The sequence below is a fragment of the Tenrec ecaudatus genome, unplaced genomic scaffold (assembly GCF_050624435.1).
Source record: "Tenrec ecaudatus isolate mTenEca1 unplaced genomic scaffold, mTenEca1.hap1 Scaffold_1501, whole genome shotgun sequence".
In the NCBI taxonomy this organism is placed as follows: Eukaryota; Metazoa; Chordata; class Mammalia; order Afrosoricida; family Tenrecidae; genus Tenrec; species Tenrec ecaudatus.
Window position 1 is genome coordinate 110,495 of NW_027457989.1, and position 22,844 is coordinate 133,338.

The window sequence follows — 22,844 nt, forward strand, 5'->3', positions numbered from 1 at the left end:
CACTGGCACGACAGGGCGACATCTCCCCACATGGGAGCACTGATGTATCATACCAGTAAGAGTTTCTCTGGAGTGGCCCACTGTGTAACTTCTGATTAACCGCAGCACTATACAGCATATGACGTAAGGTTTCTTCATGAAATTCTCAGAGTTCAGCCCTTGATGCTCTTGAAGATTGAGCAGGTGCGTTGTCATATAGGAAAAAAAATCAGCTCAAATGTCCTGGCCTTTTCCTCATTAAGGCCATTCCCAATGTTACTAGAATTTCTTCCTAAGAAGTAGCCATGATCTTTGCTTGCTTTCTAACTTGATTCAGTTGCCTGCATTCAACTTGATTCAAGAAACAGCTTTATAGAAACTTCCTGGGGGAGCAGTGGTGCTGTGGCATTAACAAACTGCTCATGGATCCCAGACCTGATACCAGTTAGTTACTGGTATGAAGAAGAATATGGCATCAGGCCTGGAAAAAGGCTTATGACTTATGGCTTATGAACAACCTGTGATATGAAGATAACACAATCTTGCTTGCTGAAAGTGAGGACTTGAAACACTTGCTGATGATGATCAAGGATTGCAGAGGTCATTATGTATTAGGATTCAATGTAAAGAAGACCAAACGATGCTGGCCAGATTCCAATTTTGTTGTTGTTTATGATTACTGTTTATTTTGAACTGACTTTGAAAAGTCAGCATACTTCATGAAGACTCCAGACACCCGCCTTCCTTCCAGCTCCTCTCACAACAAGCTGCCAGGAAGAGAATTCACTCTCTCTCCCAATAGCTCAAGTCAAAGCAAAACAAAAAAAGTGTTACATGACTCAGTCTTTATAAGTGGCCTTGATATTGCCTTGTCTGTTTGAACCAAGTGAAATAAAGCTCAAAGGATTGAAAATTTCTTTTATGTTGCAGGATCCTTCTGCATTTAAACTCTGAAAATTGTCTTTCATTGTGGGACCTTGTGATTCTTTACAATTATTATTGTCCATTCCTAGATTGTTTTCTTCCTTCAATAAAGTCTTTGATATTTACTGAAAGCTCTTGCTTGTCTTTGAAAGGAAGAATAGAAAAGTAAATGTAATATGTACATTTCATGACCATCGATGTCTACCAATCACTATCAAGTTCCAAAAAAGAAATAAAACGAACAATAAATATTAATAAACTTACTATTTATTTGAGCAAAATGTAGTAAACACCAAGGGATTGAAAAAGTTATCTTCAATAACTAATTTTTGTTCCAAGATTATATTTGTTGTGATTATAATAACTAAGGAGAATCTTACTACAGTGTAAGAACAATTAAGAACATTGGACATTCTGTTTGAGGCCATACCCCAACATGCTTAACTTTGTGTGGCAATGTAAACTCCACAGCTTGACCAAGGAACCTCCCCTTAGGATATGAGATGGTGCCACAGCATGTTGGAACACCCCAGTTACTTGTTTGTTTCCTTGGCTAAATCTGTAAACCACTCCCACCTTTTTTTCCCCAGGAGCTTTCCTTCAGGAATGTTCTGGTTTAGTTCTTGCCTGATTCAAGTAAAGCAGACCCTTTCACTTTCATGCTGCTCCTGTCTTTTTTCTCAGCTAGAGTGGTGTCGCTAACTTGTTTCACACTTCGTTTGGCTGAGTGTGTTTTTCAATGTGAAAATATACTCTGTCTTATAGATTCGAAATCACCTTAATGACAGTGAGGTTGGGATTGGTGTTATCACAAAGAAGATGATGGGGGTCAGACTTTCTCTTCTCAGTTTCTGAGAAGAATTGGATTGTCTCTACTTCATTCTTGGGGCTTCCAAAATGCAGAACATCTCATCAATTTCCAGGTAAAATCTCAAACCTAGTGGAAAACATTACGTCATGGACAGGGTCCTCTAGGATCCACAAACCTTGTCCGTAGTCATGAATTACCTGTGGAGATTCTTCTGCCAAGTGGTTACTTCTTTCTGATAGTTTCCAGATTCCCAAAATGGGTTGACATAATAAGGTTTCCATTACTTGTCATCAGTAATTATTTTCCCTCTTCCTAGTTGTCCAAGATTTGGGCCTAGGATTGATGAATCCCTCAGATTCTCAACGTAAACTTTGCTATCTCTGGTGACTGCTGAATGCCAGAGCTGGAGCTGCCAAAACCTGCAGAAGAGGTTGGAGTAGTTGTGAGCAATATATTCTAGTAGCAGAAAACAGCCTCCCATCCCTATGGAACTGGTACTCGAACTCCAGAAGAATACCCACAAATCAGTTATCTTGCATCTGAGCTCAATCACACTGAGGGCACAGCTGTCCACTCATGTGGGAGAGAATCAGAGAGAAAACTCAGGTTAGCAGGGCAGGCGTAGGTGGGTAGAAACTAATAAATATTAAAAACTCACCTAACAACACAGAAGGCGCACAGCAAATAACCCAATTAAACAAAAACAGAGAAGACGAATTAAAGTGATAAATACCCAGTTTTAATGCTCATGATAAAAGAAAGGCGGCTGGAATCTCCCAGATCAGAAATCAGAGAAGAGACACCATTCCACAGATTTTATGGACAGTGAAAGGAGAAAAAGAATCTAATAATGTCCCCACATAAGAAACGGATCATAGAGCTGCTCACTGTCATCATGCCTATCCAGCGGTTGAGGGGAACGAGAGGGGATGCACTGTGACCTCTCAGATGGCAAAGGCTGTTGTGTCTGCCATATAAAGCTTATAACTTGAAAGTTACTTTCTTGAAAAATTTAATAATGTGCAACAAAGAAATACTTGGTACAGAACCTGTTTAAGAGCTCTATTTTCCTGAGAATGCTTGTGTTTCTCTGAGTCTGAGGGAGAAGAGTTGCCCATAATCTCTACACAATCGCTTCTAAATATCAGGGAAGATGCAAATGCAGCTCTCTGCCTGCTGATAAACCAGCCACAGCCCCTGATGTTTGAGATCTCAGAGGACATTCCAGTTTCCGGGTCTCTGCTGTTACCATTTCGTGACAGGAGCTTGTCCAGAGGACACATCATGAATTTTGCAGCAACACTGGCTTTCATTTTGGCTATTTCACATGGTAATTGTGGTGTACCGTACTGTGTGTGTGTGTGTGTGTGTGTGTGTGTGTGTGTGTGATGGTGAGTGATTTAGTTTGTATGTGGGTCTGTTTGCAGGTGGTCAGTGTGAGGTGCAGCTGGTGGAGTCTGGGGGCGATATGAGAAAGCCTGGGAGGTCTCTGAAAATCTCCTGTGTAACCTCTGGATTCAACATCAAAAAGGATGGCATGAATTGGGTCCGCCAGGCTCAAGGAAAGGGCCTGCAGTGGGTTCTCGGGTATTAATAGTGGTGGAAGGGTCAATGTACCATCTCCAGAGACAACTCCAAGAACACACTCTATCTTCAAATGGACAGCCTGAAAGCTGAGGACACGTCCATGTATTACTGTGCAAGAGACACCCAATGGGCGCAAATCAGTGAGAGGCCATACACAAATTTTCCCTGCACAGAGGACAGTGGTCTCCAGGGGGCGCCCAGGACCCACAGAGCACAGGACTCAGACCCAGGAGCAGGTGCAGCTGGAGCTTCAAGGCTGGTTTCCTGTGGGGATCTGCGGATTCTGCTAAATCTGTTTCCCTAGGGAATCTCTCTCTAATTTAAGAATATTAGTTCTGTGCCTACTTCTGGTATCTGTGAATTCAAATAGTATATTGTAATGGGAGAATATAGTCTGTCTTACAGCAACAAACAGTCTGTCCCTTAAGGGCAGGAAATGACTCTGTCAGGTGTCCCTGCATCAGAGTTCTCATGACGCTCAGATAAATACTTTCCAATCAGACTCAGGGGAAATGGGAGACTGGGAAAAGGTCACTATTAAGTGCCAACATTATTGACTGAAAATTTCACAGTATATTCTTCCATCACTTTGTAAGGTTTCATGACAATCACTTATTCAAATTATAGAAACGTTGATACATGCACACAATAGAATGCTATACATGCCAAAAAAGTACCAGAGAGACCACAAAGCACATTAGGACATAGACATGAGTGTAACTAGACAATTACACACGCACACAAAACAATGAAGCAAAAACAAAACAAAAAACACCTACAAAGGAGGCTCCACTCAAATTTGGGCATGTTGTCATATAGCAGGAATTGGGAAATGGCAAGGGCTTCTGACATTCAGCAGCGTCCCAGCGTTACTTCAGTTTCATAGAGTCTCCTGTGATGGTGTTCTCAAAGGAACCAAATTACTGTGTTGAACTTAAAGCTTAAAATCTCCAACGTGGGAGGCACAGCTGATTGCTATTCTAAATTCATGAGTTTCAAGGTATGATCACATGATTTCAAATGGTAAAACCAAGATCAGAGGAGGGAATGGAACTAGAGGTTCAATTCAGGACTATCATTGTTGAGGTTCTCTACTTTCTGGACGCCAAGGTCTTCCAGCCTCTACTGATGTGCTGTTGATTTTCTTTCTCTCTTGGCATTGGTCTGACAAGGGAGAAAACAACTCTGCACTTACCTTTTTAGCACCCTCAGGTGGATTCCAGCACTCTTGTGTTTGATGAGTGTAAGTTTTGTCTGGAGCTCCGCTAAAGCTAGAGGTAATTAACTGAAGTTCTGTCATTCTTAGGGAAACATTGTGAACCTAGGTCTGAGGTGTGGCCTTACAAACATCCACGTTTCTCCCTCAGGGGCAATATGTGTCCAGGAGAAATTTCTGCTCTCTTTCCAGGATCGACCTTCTTCTGTTTTTACCTCATCTGTTTCCCCCACAGTTGCTATAGTTTACCACATGAGACCATAACTTCCTGTTTTGGAGTCTTTAACTTCTACATCTTGGTATTTGTATATTATAGATGAGAGGGCCTATATTCTGGGGGGTGGGGGGGAATCATATGGTGTCCTCTGTTTCTATTGGTTTCTTGTGTGACTTAACACTACAGTTAAATGTGATAATAATAAATCATATTTTCCCACAGATTTAGTTGCCAGCTACTTCCTCCAGGACACTATTTCTGCTGTCAGCTACTTTCATAGTAAATTACACACACAATGACACGTTATTCTGCTGATGAAAACCAGACTAGCAAAGGTATTCAACTCTAGGAGAGAGGACACACCCCATAGGATGTCCAGTTCTCCCCATTTACTGGAAAGCTAAGATTATACATAAGTCACAGTGGAATTTTTGCTGACCTAAGATGCCCTTGTGGCAATATTAAAAGTGAACAGAAAAGGTGTTGAACAAGAGAGTGAAACCATGTGTGATGGTTTTCCTGATCAGGATGTCTTTGTGTTTGCATGGTCCAATGCAGCTGGTGGCTCTGGGAGACTTGAGGCAGACTAGGGCCCTTCTGAGATTCTGCAGTCCAACCTGTGGACCCCTCCCCAGCAGTGATGGCATGGATGTCATCAGCCAATTCCATGAAGGGCCTGAAGTGAGTAATAGTTATTCCATATCCTACCTACACACTGTGAATTCCTGATTGACAGTCACCAGAGAAAAGCCAAGAACATTTTTTATCTTCAAATGGACAGCCTCAATCTAGTTCAGTAATGGAGACACGGAATAGGGAATGTGTAAGAATCTGTACACAAACCTCCCTAAAGGGAGGTATGGACTTCAGGGATTGCTCAGGACTCTGATTCACAGGACTCAGTCTGGCAGACAGTGTGGAGGGGAGTTAAGAACTGGCTTCCTCTCCATCTTACAGCTTCCATTGGAGATTTTCACGATGTCAGGGTTTGTATCAACTGCTCAATTATAAATTTTGCATTGTAAGGTGAGGAAACTGGCTCCCATTTCTAAAGTGCAGAAGGACACAAATGGAGTCAGATACACACAGAGGGGACAAGGCAAAGATGAGGGATCTCTCAGCTATGATGCAAATCTGTGTCCAGTAAGGGTTTTGAGAGGAAAGGGTGGCTGGGATTTCCATAAAGTCAGCACAGTCCAGCATGAACTAGCAATCACATCACAATGTCCTCAAGCCATAGTTGTGCATCGGAGCTGTCCTGTGTATCTCAAAACCTGGCTTGTCTTAATGCCCTGGACATCCTCAGACACTGGCTGGGAATCAGGACTAAACAAGTGATGGTTTTCGGAGGACACATTTGAGGGCCTGGAGCATTGTGCTACCTTGTGCAGAGTAAGGAGAGGTGCTTCACTTGAGCAAACATCTTGTCCACTGTTTGCCTTGCGTTTTGATTGCAAATTGTCCCCACCCCTCACAAACATTTAAAAATCCACGTGTCAGAATTTTATAGGTGCATATTAAATAGTTTTATTTAATTGTAATACAAGCATCTTTAGCCTACAGTTGTACTTTCCCAAGGGACCCACAGCCCTGTCAGAAGAGAACTGATAGCCTTCAGTGCCCAAGGCTGGGATTTTAACCTACTGCCTGAAGAATGATTTGCATAGGAGGAAGCCCTGTGCTTATAAATAGAGGCTCCTTTGTTTCTTCTGAGGCCATCATAGGGCAATTCTTCTTTTGAACTCATCTGTGTGTTAGTTTTGAATGAGAGAGCACGTTTTCTAGGAGGTGTCTGTGAATGGTCAAAGGACAGCCCAGCATTTCTGAGCCAAGTATTCTTCCCCTCCAGCCCTTCATTGCTCCTGCCCTGACTGAGGCTCCCATATATCCTGTGCATCAGAGGATGGGCAGTATAGAGTTCTTTGAAACCATCAGGTTCACCCCACAGTGTCCTCATTACCCCACACTCTCCAAACACATTGCTTTTTTATACACTGACGCCATTTAATCAACCTTCTCAATGTCCTTGGTCATTTTCATATGTGGTAAATAAATGTTTTAGAAGAATTAATACTAGATCTGTCCCAAGGAGTTGGGGATTGGTTATCCCACAAATATCCACCTCTTCCATGATGCCATCCAGTGCCTTTTTCCACCCACTCCTCCCTTGAGTAGATTTCCTCATGTTTCTGGGCTCTGTGAATTGTTGCAATGTCCAACAGATACTAAGGACAGGCAGCGGTAAGCTCGACCAGAGACTGCCCTTCACTCTTGTCCCTGTATTTCATTAATGTACATATGCCCTGAGGCCTCTGGCAGGATGTCTGCAGTTGGCATTGACTCCCTACTAATGTTCATCAGCCATGTCTTTCCCCACCTTGGCCAAGATCATCACAAACCCCACCGCTCTTACAAGCAACACCATCACTTCATCCAGTGCCTGATTGCTAAGGAAAACCTCAGGGTAAGTCAAGTGAGTCAAGTGCCACCGTGTTTCAGGGAAGAAGTTGCCAACTAGAAAAGTTGGTCCCCAGACAAGACAAGGTTTTAACTCTGCGAGAAATGCAAGATTCTGAAGAGAGACTCTGTTTGACAGAGAACGTTCAGAAGAGTGCAGACCAGTCAGGTGTCATGACTTCACGTGTAGAGGCACAGCAGAGCAAGGAGGGGGGAAGAGTTGTTTAATAGACAGGGCTTTACCTATAAATATAGACACATCGATCTATTTCCCCATCCTCCTATATATATTTGCATGTACATGTCTTTGTCTAGACCTCCATAAATGCCCTTTGACTCCTAGCTCTTTCCTCCATCTCCCTTGACTTTCCTCCTGCCCTACTACCATGCCTCGTTGCCACCTGGGCTAGAGTATACCTCTTGTCTACACAACCTTACCCTTGATCATTCCCCACCAGGCCTGCCATTCCCCCCTCTCTACCATTTGGGGTCCCATGTTGTTCCCTTGTCCCTGTGTTTGTTAACACTACTTCCTTACCCCCCTACCCCCCCACCCAAAGTCCCCCCAGAACTGTCGGTCCAGTTTTTTTCCCTACAGATAGTTCATCCAGCCTGTCCTATTCAGACAGACCTGTGGAGACACTAACATGCACGAAAACAAGACAGAGGAAAACAAAGCAACAGTATGCAACCAGACAACAAAACAACAAAAATAAACCACTGAAAATCTGATTATATGTGCTTTTGTATTCTTTCCAGGATGAGGCTTAAAAATGAAGTCCTATTTCCAATATTTTATATTTTCCTAATTATACATTCTCTTCTTGTTCCCAGTTTAGGTCAGCACCTTCAGAGTTGATTCTTCTCTCTGTGCCTGAGATAACAGATCACAGGGAAAAACTGACAAGAGCTTCCACCCTGTGTACCACGTGGTCTAGAACAGATTCAGTAAGAGATTGGCAGTATAACTAGGGGATTTACTGGGGTGGGCATCTGGAGGATCCTTGAGCAAAAGCCGGGAATGGCAGGGTTCAGACTCCATGCCGCTGTCTCTCAGCATCAATGAGGATTCACCTATGGAAGTGGACAGAGACATCATTCCTGAGCAGACAGCCCCCAAGCACTCCTCTCAGACACCACACCCAGGACTCTTCCCAGCAGGACAGTGGGGTTTGGCATTTCTGGGGCCCTGCTGCTTCACAGAAGTCTGGGAGCTGCCACTACCCTTTCAGTGGGCCACTTCCCAGTGTGTGTCTGATGGCACAGAGCATTTTGGAGACTGCAGTTGGATTTTTATCCATGCCTGACCCCAGAAATTCAATAAACACAAATCACAATTATAAAAGAAAAGCTAAATAGTTATCAGTAAGCAGAAAAATGTGGAACCAATAAATAATAAAGGCTTTATACAAATAAAATCATCACAATTCATCTGATACAATTAAAGCTTACTTTAGTGATTTTAAATGAGATGAGAACAGCTTTTAACAATAATACACACCAGCTTTCAATATATTAAGAAAATAAATGATAATATATCTAGGGAAAGTGAGGTAAAATAAAATTGTCACACTTCATGGTATATCATTAAAATTTAGTGATTTTGAATGAGACCTGAGCAGCTTTTAGCGTGAATACAAGTCAAGTTTCCAAGTGTTAAGGAAATACATTAATATATCTGAGGAATGAGCAATAAACCCCTCATTATCTTGATGGGATATCATTGTGTTCACAGAATAAAGAAAGGATAAAGTAGAAATAGCATTGTCCCTTTCTAGGGTCACCAGATTCAAAGGAAATAGATGATAACACTATTCTAAACTTTAGAAAGAATGGAAGATACATGTTTAAAGGCAAGATACATTTATGAGATCTACCGAGGCAATAAACCTCAGGTGATTACCCTCTGTCCATAATAGAGGGATGGGAATCACCTGGTTACTAATCAGATTGCATTGGAGAGATGATTATAGTAGATCAAAATGATAAACCTGGCTTGAATGGTTAAAACTTTTTCAGTTAACCCCCCTACTGATACATGTTGGGTCTGATCTGGTTTTTTTTCTTAACTATTAAAATAATTTAATGTGTCTTTAGAGTTTGTTTACAGGTAGACTTTCGATATCAGTATATGTATACAACCCCACACATATTTTAACATTGAAGGACTTGTAACTATCATAGTTAATCATATATAGAGATTTCATGGTACCACAATTGCAACCTAATTATTTACATGGTACAATCAATATAAAGCAGTCCTAGATCTTAAAAGTAAAACAAATAAGAATTTGAAGAAAACATGCAATCTTTGAGCAAGTAACACACCTCTTTCATGTTAAGGACTAACAATAATGACTATTCACACTGAAGGCAGGTAACACCACTGGTTTGAGAGATTTAATAATCAACCTGTTCAGAGTCTGGTGCACAGCCAAAAATAAACATCAAGTGTTCAAATGATACAAGTATGAAGGGTCAAAATTTGGAAGCAATCTAATGAATTAAACCATACCATTAAGTCTCTCTCTCTCTCTCTCTCTCTCTCTCTCTATATATATATATATATATACATATATATATATATATATATCCTAACCCTATATATATATATAACCTAACCCTATATATATATATAACAGTTACTACTATCAAGCTCTTATATATAAGGGCGAGGGCGAGGGCGAGGGCTAGGGTTAGGGTTAGGGTTAGGGTTAGGGTTAGGGTTAGGGTTAGGGTTAGGATAGTTACTACTATCAAGCTCTATATATATATAACAGTTACTACTATCAAGCTCTTAAGAGTTTGGTGGCAGTCACTCTTAAGTAGGCACTCTTTAAGTGGATTCCTTATGGTAAAAGCTAAACCTGTTTTCTCGATTTTAAATGTGGTTAAGATGTCCAGGCATGGAAGGAAGCAAGCTGAACCATCACCAGTACACAATAATTAAATACAACATAGTAGAGATATTTCATCTCTGAGAAGTCAGACACATGATTTCTCAAAAATCACAAATGGGACGCAGATTTAGTTGCTGACTTCAATGATAGCCTGGAACTGGCAATTTATGGCCATCTTTAGCTCCAACAAAAAGTATAAGAAAGAGTGATGAGATCAATATTCACCATTCTTGGATCTTCAGCACATTCAGGATCAATGTAGAAAAACCCTGGCATGTCTACTTCCTCTTGTGGATTAAGCCTTTGTTCTTCAAAACAGAAGTACTGTATTCTATTGAAATACTGTCCAGCTTCAAATGGTACAAGATTATATGTAGAAATCCCGATGACTGGCTTGTCAGTCGGGTTCTTAGCTTTGTAAAATGCCAGTGCCGTCTCTCCTGGCATTACATATATTTCCATTTGCTGAGGTCTAAAGTTCCACTGGAGACTTGCATGCACATCCGCATTAAAGGTTACTTTAGAGGGAGGGGGGAACAGGGAGGGAGCGGGGGAAAAAAAGAGGACCTGATGCAAAGGGCTTAAGTGGAGAGCAAATGCTTTGAGAATGATTGGGGCAGGGAATGTGCAGATGTGCTTTATACAATTGATGTATGTATATGTATGGATTGTGACAAAGTTGTATGAGCCCCTAATAAAATGTAAAAAAAGAAAAGAGGAGAAAAAAAAGAAAATGATTAGGGAAAAGAATGTACAGATGTGCTTTATACAACTGATGTATGTATATGTATGGATTGTGATAAGAGTTGTATGAGCCCCTAATAAAATGTTTAAAAAAGAAAAAAAAGGTGACTTTAATAATGCGATCCTTAACAGGCACCATGTTTTCAATCTGGTTAGATCCATGACCAGCTACAGCTGACCCTCCAAGTCCAGTAGTCTGGCAATAGAGCCGATAAAGGGGCACCGCTGCGTAGGACGCCCCCAGCATGGCCATGGCGACCGAGGTCACGTATGTGAGGACAGTCTTGTTGCGGCGCCGCCAGGCCTCCTCCTGCGCGCGCATGAACGGGTTCGTGCTCTTTGGCCCCTGAGGCGGCTGCAAAAGCAGGCCCAGTGCCTGGCTCCGGAGCCCCGACGTCCCTAGCCGCCTCAGTCCCCTGTCAGGAGCTTGGGTGCCACTCCGCCATGGGCAGAGGAGGGGCTCTAGCCTCTGGTCAGCAACGCAGCGTGACCCCAGCGCCCGGCACACAGCTCCAAGTTCCTCCATGCCATGAGCCAGACCTGATCTGGTTTTCAACATTCTCTCTCTCTCCCTCTGTTTCATATTGGGTATACTCTACTCAGATGTATTTTGTCATTGGTGGTAACCCTACTGAATTTATATTATTATCTTTTCTGTTTTTCTCAGAATATGAAACCTGGGATTGATGCACCTATAGACACAGCAAGTAAAATAGGGTTCCTGAAGGATATGGTGGGGTGGGGCTATGGGAGACAGACAGAGTAAGATGGGGTTGATATTAAAGAGTTTAGGAAGTAAGAAAATATTTTGAAACTGACTGGTAGCAAATGTACAATATGTCTTGATGTGATTGAGCTATGGAATTATACGATATCTGCATTATCACAACCAAAAATGGTTTTTGGAAAATAAAAAGCAAGATTATGTGCTTCATAAAATAAGAGATTATACAATATACATATTTAAAACCCCATATAAAATTTAAAATATTATTGTAGTAAATGAAATATAACAGAAATAAATGGAGGAGCATGTCACGGTATTTATTGTAAAACTCAGTGACTCTAAATCTTGCCATTTCTAAACTGAATGATAAATTCAATGTGATAACATTCAACATCTATGTAAGGATAAGGTCACTAGAAGAACAAAACCAGAGCTGCATAGAGAGATAAAGAGAACTGCTCATGCAGTTGTAGAAGTGGGCACCTCCATTCTGACCCTAAGTCCTCGAGTCTTAGTTAGGCTTCTCCTGACTTACGTAGCTTCAGGGGCTGATAAATCTACAATAGGCTGGAGCACAACTTGATGATAGTTTCAAAGGCAGGTAAATAAAAACAAGTCATACTTGTTATTGAAGATGTATATTACTTCAAGGTCAGATCACATGTCAGATACCAGGCCACTGTGGACTCTCAGGATTGGCGGGGGTTATTTCAAGCTTTCGGTCAAATTCAAAACCTAGAGCTTGAAGAGCCCAGATGCAGGATCCAAACCCAGAAGGAAACGAACAAGTTTCCCTACCAATCTGTTTATAAAGGAAGTAGATAACATTCACACAGAATATTTGTTTTCCAGTTGCTTCAGAGCTGTGTCCTGAGTAAGGGAGGTACACTCTACCCTAATCATACAACTGCTTGGCTACGCACAGCAGACCCCATTATGGAATTGATTGAATTGTGTTCTTTCACATGATGAGGAATTACTAGGTGCCAACTACCAAACCACTAAGCACACTACCCCGCCAAGTTGACACAAGCCTAACTATAATAGTCCTCAACAGATACTGTGAAAATCATCAAACTCTTTTACCACTTATTTAAGACCACAGTGCATTAAAACACAAAACCAAAATTAAAACAGCTGACCAGATTTTAGAGAACTTTATGATTTTGTGTCTTTTATACAACTATCAAAACAATAAACAACATAAGGCATCATTAGTTTGCCCTTTATGTTTGCTTGATTCATTCATTTAAACAATATGGTATGTCACTGTTATACTTTACAATTCCCTAATGGCAAATACATTGAACATGCCACCATATTCTCACCAATATAGCTATAGTCTTTGGTGTCTGGTTCGAGTTTGGGATTTCTGATGCTTGTGTGGGAGGAAGTGATAGGTTGTTTTTCTTTTTAAGTTTTCCTATTTAATTTGTATTGTCAAGTATATGTGCAGCAATATTATCTTATGGCTAATATCCCTCTGCAAATTCTGGGCCAAAGAATTTCAGGTGACCATAATCTTATGCTCAGATTTTCACAGTGTTGAAATATATATTTATGTAGAAATTTAAAGATATTCTAACTGACCAGAAAATTAATATGGCCAACCCTAATCTGGGGGAAATAATCTATGATATGAGGGAGAGAAATGAGGAAGGAATCTGAATGGGGAATGGCTTTATAAACTGCATGTCTAGAGACAATCCCACAGATTCCATAGGCATTAAGGTGAATAATTTTCCTTGAGTCTAGGAAATAAACACAAGCTTTAGATCTCTGAGTAGTTTTCAGAGGGCTGTGCCCAGCGTGCAAATGAAGAGGATGATTTTGGTTGGAAATGCTCACATTTCATATAGAACAGAATCCCCTGGGAAAGGGGCATTTAAAACAGTATGTATGGTTGTCCCCTAAATTTTGAGGACTAGTTGCCTGAATAGACCTTATTTTAATCCAGGGTGCCTGTTGAGTCTCAAGCAGGTGTCTTTTTTTCAAAACCTGAAATATCATTATTCTTTTTCTGCCCCCCTGATAACTTGAATTTCCATTCACTTCTCTGCTGTATCTTTACACTTGAACTCCTGACAGGTTTTGCCCTAATTTTGGATGTGCTCTGGAAAACCAAGTGACTGACATCTCACAGTCTTGCATCAATTAGAAGTTATAGAGTTGAAACTTTTCTTTTCTGGGGTCCACATTCTCCAGTTGGAAACCTCCTCCCTGAGACCCTATGACACTGGCATCTCTTTATTTACACTGAGATTGGCCTTAGTTATCAAAACCTGAGACGTGTTGTTGGTAGGAGTGCTGGAGTTGGTGATGGCAGTGGCTCAAAGAAAACCCCAGAAGACTTTGAGGAGGTTGATAAGGAAGTGGTAGTTTGGAAAGAAAAGGTGTTTGGAGAGCGTGGGTGATGAAGATACCCTGGTGTCCACCTGATGTTTTCAACAAATGATAGCCTGTCCACTCTCTGGGGCACAGGACATACAGGAGCCCAAGGCAGGGCAGAGACTTTGAGGGGCTGGAGGGAGAGAATATTGAGCTCAGAAATATTTGGTTTTCCTTTTATCTTTAATACACACCGCTTAGGTCAAGTGCTCTCTCATTATAGACTAACATGCATACGAGTTCAAACACAGTTACCCTAGCATGGGCTCAGGAGGTAGAGGGTTGTCTGGTCTCTATCACTTTCTGTTTATAAAGACAGTGCTCGCTCACATGCAAATCATTCTTCGGGCACTAGGATAAATTTCCCTTGGGCAGGAAAGCTATCAGTTCTCTTCAGACAGGCCTTCAGGTCTCTTGGGAATGCAGAGCTGTGGTCTAAAGATGCTATTGCTGTGTGTTCTCCTGTGCCTCCTGACAGTTCCCCAAGGTGGGAGATTCAGATATCTGACCTGGGTCTGTGGGGATGGTTGTGAACTCAAGTGAATAATGGGGACCATCTGTTTTTGTTTGCAGGTGTCCTGTCCCAGGTGCAGCTTCAGGAGTCGGGTCCAGGACTGGTGAAGCCCTCCCAGAAGCTGTCCCTCATCTGCACTGTCTCTGGTTTCTCCATCACAAGCAGTGGTTACTGCTGGCACTGGATCCGCCAGCCCTCAGGGAAAGGGCTGCAGTGGATGGCATGGATATGCTCTAGTGGCGGTACAAATTATAACCCATCATTCCAAAGCAGACTCTCCATCACTAGAGACACATCGAATAATCAGTTCTCCCTGCAGCTGAGCTCCGTGACTGTTGAGGATTCGGCCATGTATTACTGTGCAAGGGAAACACAGTGAGGGGAAGTCAGTGTGAGCCCAGACACAAACCTCCCCTGCAGGGAAGACACTGGGCAGCAGGGGGCGCGCAGAACTCACTGAGCGCGCACATCCAGCCCTAGACAGGCACAGATAGATGATGGAGCATTTCCTTTTGGAATCAGGGTTCCTTCCGTCTTTCATCTCTCAGCATGTCGACGGACATTTTTTTCTTTTTCTTACTCTCTAAATTTTCTCCTCACTGCCGACCTGAAGGAGAAATTAGCATTCTCTGTGTGCAATACAAATAGTAAAGTGACTCTAAGAGTTCATTTTCATCCTATAGAACCCAGTTTCCTTCTTGAAAAATAGGTTATCATGATAATTCTCACCCTATCTGTTACTCAAAACCTATTGACAATAAAATACAGGCATGTCCATATTCATGCGTGCAATGAATGATTTCAAATGTACTGAACTCAGTGACCTCCTACAGTCCAGGGTCAGGTCTATGAAGATTTCCTTCTGCATTGTTCTCTGTGCACTGTTGGCAGTGAATGACTAATGATCTCTATGTCTGAGAAAACAATGGTGGTGACTTCTGGGGCTAAATTTCTGACACGTCCTTAGTGATGCTTGCTACCCATTGTCTCCCTGTATGCAGAAACAAAGGTTCCAGGCACAGAGAGACCCCTGCCACTGGGAACAGGTGAACTGAATGACCTGTCTGTTGGGTTGAGTCATTCGAAAGATCATTCATTGGAGTCACAACGAAGGAAGCACTCATTGGAAGACATCTTTGATTCCAAAGGATAGTAAATGTGTCACAAGAGGAGGAAATTGCAAACTGATTTCTCAAAATGTTCTTTAGGCCATGTTTTCAGCAGATGCCAGGGAATGTAGTCAGTGATGCTTTCCTCTCAGAAGCTGTGGTTTCCCCAACTTGTCAGTACCTCTCTAGGGACACCGTGCACAGTGGCTCTTGGGAAACTTCCTGCATTGGAATCTGCCTTCTCTTCATTGGAATGGGCTTTGTCTGTCTGTCACCATTGATCCAAAGGCAGACTTCAGAATAATAGGTATTGATGAGATCTGTTTTCACTCCAGGATACTAACTAGGCCATTTGTTGTCAAAGTTAGAAATAGTTAATGCAAAAAGAAAATATTCTCATGCTGAGTGGAAATTTTCTTCACACCCTCTGATGTATCTTGAAAGTTTTCATCCTAATGAATACTCAAAAATAGATATTTATTCAAAAAATTTCCCTTAGAATGATCCAGAAAAGATTTTCTATGCAATATTATTGTTTGGAATCATATAATTATTAACAAGATTCTCAAGTAAAATGGAAAGAATGAAGAAGAAAAAATAAAGCTAATCCAAAAGAAAAACAGCAAGAGCAAAGCATGAAGCCTTACAAAATAATAACCAAAAAAAGACAAAAATTAAGAGAAAAGATAAGAAAATGAACTCAGGGCAAGAAAACTGAGGAAAAAACACAATAATTCCACAAAGGGGCGGGGGAACCATAAAGACAACCCAATGCATAATGACAGCAATAAATGCATACACATCAATAATGAAATGGAATGTTAATGGATACAATGTACCTCTCAAGAGGCAGTGAGAAGCACAATGGGTAAGGAAACTTGATCCATAAATCTATGCTTACAACAAACACAATTGAGACATAAAGAGAAATAGAATCTAAAAATCAAAGGTCGAAGAAAATACATCAAGAAAATGGCAATAAAAAACAAGGATAGCAATATTAACCAATGACAATTTTGAAATCTGTTACTGGCTATACAAATTAATAGTGAAATATACTTCAAGACCAAATCTTTAATGGGAGACCAATAAGGGCATCATATGATAAAAGGAACAAAAGAGCAAGAAGAAAAAAATATTAATGAATATATATACATTCAATGGCAGACCCTCAAGATATATTCATCAAACTCTTATAGACTTAAAGAGAGAAATACATAATTTTACAGGAATAGAGTTAAATACACCTCACTGGGTTTTACAGAACAACTCAAAAGATCAACTAGATAATAAATCAATACAGTAACAGAAGAACTAAATACTATAATTACTGACCTCTTAGACATATAGGGTGCATGCTATCCGGGAAAACCTCAATGTATCTTCTTCTCATGTTCATATGTACCATTCTTCAGAATAGTCCACATGTTAGGCTACAATGAAGGCTTAATAATTTTTAATTTGTGATATTATAAATAAAAATTTTTACTTCACAACATTATGAAATTAGATATAAACAATAGGAAGATAAAAGAATAAAAAGTTAACATGGAAAATGAGAAATTTTGTGCATTAAATTGCTTGGAAATGGTAGGATTAAGGGATTAAGGTTTTAAATTCCTTACAAAAATGAAAATAAGCATACCACAAGCTTTGGTACACAGCAGAAGCAGTACTAAGAACACTTGTTGTGAACAATGTATGAAGATATCAAAAAAGAGAGCAAAGTCAGTATGGTAACACAACACCTTCAACAATTAGAACAAAAAGAGTTATGTAAAATATCAGTCATAAGAAGGCAATAAATATTAAAGAATGGAGCAGAAATAAATGAAAAGGAACAGGGAAATAATCCATAAGACAAGTTAATTCTTTAAAAATATTAACAAAATTTGACAAACTACTGGTAAACTAATTAAAGTAAAAGGAATAGGAAAAGCAAATATAAAGAATAAGAAATAAAAAATCCAATATCACAACAGAACCAAAACTATGAAGATCACAACAGTGAATTTGAAAATTTAGAATAAGTGGACATATTTCTAGAAAAACACTACCTATCTTTATTTTAAAAATCATTTGGGGGGGGGGCTCATACAACATTATCACAATCTATCCATCCATCCATTGTGTCAAGCACATTTGTACATTTGTTGCCAACATCATTCTCAAAACATTTGCTTTCTACTTGAGCCCTTAGCATCATCTCCTCATTTTCCCCTCCCTCCCACTCCTGCCTCACTCATGAACGCTTGTAAATTATTACTATTTTGTCATATCTCACAATGTCTGACATCTCTCTTCACCCACTTTTCTGTTGCCCATCCCCTAGGGAGGAGGTTATATATAGATCCTTGTAATCTGTTCCCCTTTAAATTTCCACCATCCCTCAACACTCCCAGTATCACCCCTCTCTCCCATTGTCCCTGAAGGGATCATCTGACCTGGATCCCACGTGTTTCCAGTTCCTGTTTGTACCAGTGTACAGCTGGATTTGTAAGGTAGAATTGGGATCATGATAAGATGGGGGGAGGAAGCATTTAAGAACTAGAGGTGGGGGGAGGAATCATTTAAGAACTAGAGGAAAATTGTATGTTCCATCTTTGCTACATTGCACCCTGCACTCTTCTCCTCCCCAAGACCCTTCTGTAGGGGGATGTCCAGTTGCCTACAGATGGGCTTTGGCTCCCAAATCTGCACTCCGCCTCATTCACAATGATATGAATTTTTGTTCTTTGATGCCTAGTCCCTGATCCCTTTGACACCTCGTGATCGCACAGTCTGGTGGGCTTCTTCCATGTGGGCTTTGTTGCTTCTCAGCTAGATGGCTGCTTGTTTACTTTCAAGCCTTTAAGACATCACACACTATATCTTTTGATAACTGGGCACCATCAGCTTTCTTCACCACATTTAATTAAGCACCCATTTGTCTTCAGTGATAGTGTTGGAAGGTGAACATCATGGATTGCTAGTTTAATAGAACAAAGTATTCTTTCATTGAGGGAGTACTTGAGTGGAGGTCCAATGTCAATTGGCTACCTTAATATGAAACTAATAAATATATGCACATAGATTTATTTCCCCATCATCGCATATAAATATATATATACATATATGCATGCCTGCATTGAGATCTCTATAATTATCCTTTGCCTCCTAGCTCTGTCCTCTATTTCCTTTTACTTTCCTCTTGCCCCACTATCATGCTCAGCCTCCATTTTGGTTTTAGTAATTCCTCTCAGTTACATTGTCATTGATCAATCCCTACCAAGCATCTTAAATCCTCCTTGCCACTGATTTTGGATTCCTTGTTGTTCCCTTGTCCCTGGGTTTGTTAACACCACTTCCTTTCTTAAACATATATGAGTTCACTAGGTTTATTTCTCTAGTCACCCTGGCCTAACATACACATAGACTGAGTGAAACAGTTTTTTAAGACAGACATAAATCTTGGAATGAAAGCTACAAACTATGAAAATAATTTTGTTTTAAGTAAGCTCTTTTTTCAGAGCTTCCATTTCTAAAGCCCTAAATATCAGTGAGAAAGGCCGGGTATATAGGCGCCAGTTAATGCCAAGGAGAGAGAGAACTTTATGCACTGAGATAAGCCTTTGGCTTAGCTAGTACCCATGATAACTTGCTCCTGCACACAGTCATGGGAGAATCAGTGAGACAAGGTGGAGGGGGTTAACTTGGGGTTGGAGTTATGGAGCATTTCTTGCTAAGTTACAGGTGAACAAAGTATAACATTTTCCTAACTAATTTATATTTCTACCAAAACAACAGTAGATTGATTCTTCAAGATCCTCTCTCTCGAGTTCATGATACTTTCAACATTCTTGGCCAGAAAAAAAAAGCCTCAAATGGGGCTTTCAGTGAAGTTAACACTCAGCTAAGACCCAGAACAAAATTATACCCAATGAGAATGGGGGTGGGGGGCATGGAGTGGAGACCCAATGCCCATCTGTAGACAATTGGACATCCCCTCACATAGGGGTCACAGGGAAGAGATGAGCTAGTCAGGATGCAGTATAGCACCGATGAAGCACACAACTTTCCTCTAGCTCTTTGGTGTTTCTTTCACCCCACTATCATGACCTCAGTACTACCTTAGAAATTGGATTAGATCAGAGCATGCACCTGGCTCCAGATAAGAGCCTGGAAAAACACATGGAATCCAGGATAGATAAACCCCTCAGGGCCAAAAATGAGATTAGAGATACTGGGAGGATTAGGGGAGGAGAAAGGGGGAATTGATCACAAGGATCAATCTAGAAACCTCTATGAGGAGTATAAACAATGGAAAAGTGGGTGAGGGGAGATGGAGGATAATGTAAGATATGAAAATAAAAATCCATAATTTATCAAGGGTTTGTGAGGGAGGATGTACAGGGGAGGGAGGAGGAAGAAATGGGGAGCTGATATCAGGGGCTCAAGGGGTAAGACAATGCTTTGAAAATGATGATGGCAGCATATATGCAAAGGTTCTTGACACAATGGATGAATGTATGGATTGTAATAAGTGATGTAAGAGCCCCCAATGAAAGTATTTAAAATAAATACTCAGCTAAACTCAGATTCTATCTTCACATACACTCAGCCTCTACTGAGTTATTTCTGATCTCTGACTTGCAATGTAAAGCAATGTAAGGAGTGTCAGATGGAGCGAGGTTGCTGAGAGTCCCCTGGCCAACACAGGGTGAGACAATCTTTCATTTAAGAATGTACTGGACATCAGAGGGTTCTGACCCAATTTTGTAAGCTTTTCCAATTGACAGTCTTGTGCCTCTCCCAATCAGGCCCCTTTCCTTTCCCTGCTCCTGTAGTCCCACATTTGATTGTGTTTAATTGATCTACCTATCATTATTGCTTTCTTTTGAATTCTGTAAAGGAGTTCAAAAGAACTACATGTTCGGTGTAAGGAGAGGCTTTCTGCCAAAGAAAAAGACCTGACTTCAGTTTTTGTTGTTGATGATATTTAGTGTGTTTTTTTAACAGACCTTTGAAACTAATCATAGTTCAAGAAGTCTTTAAGAAAAGTATTTCTTTCCTCTCACAACACACTACCAGGAACGATATCCATTATATATATATAATATATATACATACATATATATAATTATATATTATATCTATATAATTGTGCAATTACTCAAATTTTATAAATAGCTAAGCAATCAGAATGTTCTTGTGAGTTCCTGGATCCTCTGTATTTATACTCTCTGAAAATTTATTTTCATGTCAGTACTTTGTGAATCCTTGGAGGTACTACTGCCAACCCCTGGATTGTTTTGTTACTCAAATAAGCTCTTTAATTTTTAACAGAAACCCCAGTATGCTCTTTGACAGGAATGATGGAAGATGAAATGGTATGAACATTTTTTCTCATGGCTGTCTATCAATCGCTGCTACATCCTGAAGGAAAGAAAGAAAGAGGAGGGGAGAAGGATGAAGGAAGGGAGGGAGAGAGAGTAATATAGAAGCAACAATACATGGAAATAGAGTTGCCATCTTAAGGAAATTTTATTTTTATTAATCTAGTAGCTAATCTTTGGTGACAAGGATGTATTTACTACCAATAAATTAGCCAAGAGGAATCAGATTTCAGAATAAGAACAATAAAGTCATTGGCCATTCTGTGTGAGACCACTGCCCAACCAGCTTAACCCTGTGTAACACTGTAAATTTCACACTTACCCAAGAAACCTCCCCTGGGATATGACGTATTGATACACGATGATGAAATACATATACCTCATGTAGTGCCAACAATTATTCTGTATTTTCCTTCCTGATACTCTTTGGATGCATTTCTTTCTAGAAAAGTATACCATTCCATCAACCTACTATCAGTTATGTCTAAATATGCTGGGCAAACATGCAGAGAAAGGACATTCCCAACTTCAGGTCACCATGGAACAGAAGGACTTTGGTCAAGGATCCAGAATGTGCTAGAAAGACATCGCCACATCAAACCAGAAGACATTTAGAAGGAAGAATTATGAAAAACTCATTTCTTGTCAAAAGTCACAACCCCACCCTGATGCACACTCAGGACTGTTGCTGTGAAATTGATGCATATCTGTTATTGCCTACATTTCCTTCGTCGTGTCCGTGCCTAAAACTCTAAACTCCCCTCCTCCACTGTGCTTTTCCTTCAGGAGCTGGCCTTGGAGAGTCTTCTGGCTCACTACATGCTTGTTCCAAGTAGAGCTCCCCCATCTCATTTGTATATAGCCCCCTGCCTTTGTTTCTCAGCAGGAGTTTGATTGGTAACTTGGGACACACTTCCTCTTGCTGTGTTTATTCAATATGACATTACATATTCATCTCCGCCTGCCCCTACCGTGTCCTCCCAGAACAGTTATTCTACTAGGTCCTGTGAGGAGTACTGTTTTATGTTTCTACATATTTTTACTTATTTAGTTATCTTTGAGTGTGTTCCAGTTTATACCAACCCTGTGTCCAACAGAACAGGACACAGTCTGATGCTGTGCCATCATCACACTGGTTATGCTTGATCTCACTGCTACATCTGTTGTATCAATTCATGCCACCGAGGAGCTTCCTCTTTTTCACTGACTGTCAACTTTACTAAGCATGGTGTCTTTTCCAGGTTCTGCTCTCTCCTCATAGCATGACCAATGTGTGTAAAGTGAAGTATCACCATCCTTGCTTCTAAGAAATTCTCTGGTTGCACTTCAATTCCAACGATGCTGAGCTTTTCATCAAGTTTAACCTGCTCCAATCCACTTGTCTTCTGGGTATTCTTTAGAATATCTACTGTATGTGAAGAAATGCCTATGGTTAGGTAGCCCATTTATGAACAGTAGAGTGTGATAACTACAGAAACATGCTATAGAGGTGGACAATGAGACAGAGGAACACCAATAGGACATCTGAGATGTACCTTGGCCAAGACAGAGATATCCTGAACAAGAAAACAAGCCAGGAGAAACCTTATTTGCTCCTCTCTTAAGTTCTTGGGTTTATGGTTGTCCATTTTTAAAGCCTTTGTGAAAGACTGCAGCCTACAGTAAAGGAATGGTAATGGGTAGGTAGATGGGTGATGTCATGGGCCAAGGTGATGGCAGAAGCTTAAAAATACAAGACGCATCCAGGAAAGAGATGACTTATCAACATGTTTGTGCCTAGATTCTGGACCCCAAGCTTTCTAGGTAATGCTGACAGATGGCAAACAACACAAACTGTAGGAGAGTGGTTATTGGTTTGGGTTCAAGGATAGCCAATCCATAGTCTTGGTCTGCAAG